General features: G+C 46.3%; 1 non-coding gene across 1 annotated transcript; it reads left to right on the forward strand.

Moving 5' to 3' along the window:
* The first annotated feature begins 1555 nt into the window (after window positions 1-1555).
* Window positions 1556-1666, forward strand: LOC119969808. The gene has a single exon (XR_005461477.1). It is a non-coding gene; the product is annotated as a U6 spliceosomal RNA (small nuclear RNA).
* Window positions 1667-2161: the final 495 nt, after the last annotated feature.

Here is a 2161-nt window from a genome sequence, read left to right on the forward strand (position 1 = left end):
GACCACTGACGCAACTGCGTCAAGGCTAAAGAAATGTGGATGTCCTCTTTAACAGCACACGGATTATCACAGTAGACACACTATTCAATATCCAGAATGCGAACTTCAACTTCCAAACAGCACTTGCTACTGGTTTATCTCACCCCCACAATAAATGAAGCTTTTATTTATTTATTGACCCTAATCACTGCCCTCCATTCTTCATTCTCAATGGACTCCAACATTGCCAAAATAAACAATACATCCTGGGTGGGATTCCCTCCGATGCAGCCTGGCCCGCGATCGGGGCCCACCGATTGGCGGGCCGGCCTGTCTGGCAGGGGGTCTCCTTTCCTACGTGCCGGCTTATGTAGCCCTGCGCCATGTTGTGTCGGGGGCCGACGCGTTGAACGAAGCCACTGCGCATGCGTGGATCCCACAGCGCCTGGATCGTGCTGGCCCCCTGTAGAATTAATCCTGGGAGCGGTCCGTTCGTGCCGTCATAAAACGCAATGGCGTTTACGATGGAGTGGACACTCTGCCGCGGGATGAGAGAATCCCGCCCCCTGTACTCAACAGGAATTTGTTCTCAAAGTCCCAACAGTTTCTTGTTATCCACTATGTTCAAATTCATCTTCATTTCAAGTTCCTCCATGCCCTGGCTTTCTTGTAAGGAAGATTAGTGTTATAACCTGTGATGCACTATCAATTACGATGAGACGAGAGTGGAATGTAATCGAGGCTTTATTATGCAGAGATGTGTGGCCTCCTACAGCAGCTGACGAAATGGCTGCTGTATGGGGAGCACACATATTTATACTCCGCCTACTGGACGGAGCCAGCAGGCAGGGATCTACCCTCGTACCGGTAGTACAGGTGCCTTACCGTAAAATCCATATACATACAGTATATACATCAGTGGTGACTACCACAACCTGCACAAGACCAAGAGGGTTAGATCAATTAGTCTCCCTATGAGCTTTGTTCTGTCTGAGCTCCCCGCTGAGGAGTGGGGAGACCATGCACAGGGTAATAGACTTTGATATAAAAGTCAGCAAGACTTACAACCAGCACCTCAGACTCAGCTGGGATCTGAAGAGTATTGTACATATCATTACTTTGCAATAAAACTTGTTTCTCTTTATCCACCTGTCTGTGGTCACTAAACGTAGAGAGTGACTTTCAGTCAAAATCAATCATTCTCAGATTAAATTTACTGAATTAGCCAAAAGAAGCTATCTTGGAAATAACACAAGATTCCTTGACAGTAATCACTTTTTTTATTGTTATAATGACGATGGATTAGGCAAGCTGGCAACAGATGATTTTAAGCGAGTGGAAATTTTGTAAGGATTGAATATGTTAAAAAATCAATAGCTATTTCCAAATGCTTGGCTAGATTAATACCCCTTTGAAAATAAGTCTTTCAATAAAATACATTAAACTGTTAATTTGAAAAAGTATTCAGTTCAACATAGTTACTTCATGTACCTCACAGTGCTGCAACACAGGTGTTCCCAAACAGGTTCCGCAGAACGCCTCCCAGGGGCAAGCAGGTAAATACAATTTGAGTTTCGTGCTGTTTCGCTTCGGCAGCCCATACACTAAAATTGGAACGGTACAGAGAAGATTAGCATGGCCCCTGCGCAAGGATGACACGCAAATTCGTGAAGCATTCCAGACAATATGAAACTTAAAGTGTTCCGACAAGGGTGAGAACTTAGCCCGCGACGGCTGGGCGAGCGGGGGTCTGCCTGAGAGAGTAAAGGGGGTGTTTTGGCTTCGTGAAAGGAGAACGCGGCCTGTGGGGGGCGAGGTTCAGGCCTCATGAAAGGAGAGGGAGGCCTGCTGGGTGGAGTAAGGGGTGGGGCGTTTAGGGTCTCAGCAAAGGAGTGGGTGATTCAGGCCTCAGAGACAGGTGAATCTGTGTGTGCGCGTGAAGATGTGTGTGTGTGACAAACAGGTGTTTTGTTTTGCTTTTAAATTGCTCATCGAATTAGTGAGTCTTGTGTCAAACATGTGACCAGATGTCAGGTCATTGTCAAGCTGCCGAATAAGTAGGCAGAAAAAAAATAAGCAGCAGGGGGCGCTGCTTTGAGCTCCTGCCCCATTAGAGTGTCTCTCCTTACAACCTGAGTGTTGCATCCACTCATTTATTTATGTTTATTTCTCTGTTGTTGGT

The sequence above is a fragment of the Scyliorhinus canicula genome, chromosome 7 (genome assembly GCF_902713615.1).
Source record: "Scyliorhinus canicula chromosome 7, sScyCan1.1, whole genome shotgun sequence".
NCBI lineage: Eukaryota > Metazoa > Chordata > Chondrichthyes > Carcharhiniformes > Scyliorhinidae > Scyliorhinus > Scyliorhinus canicula.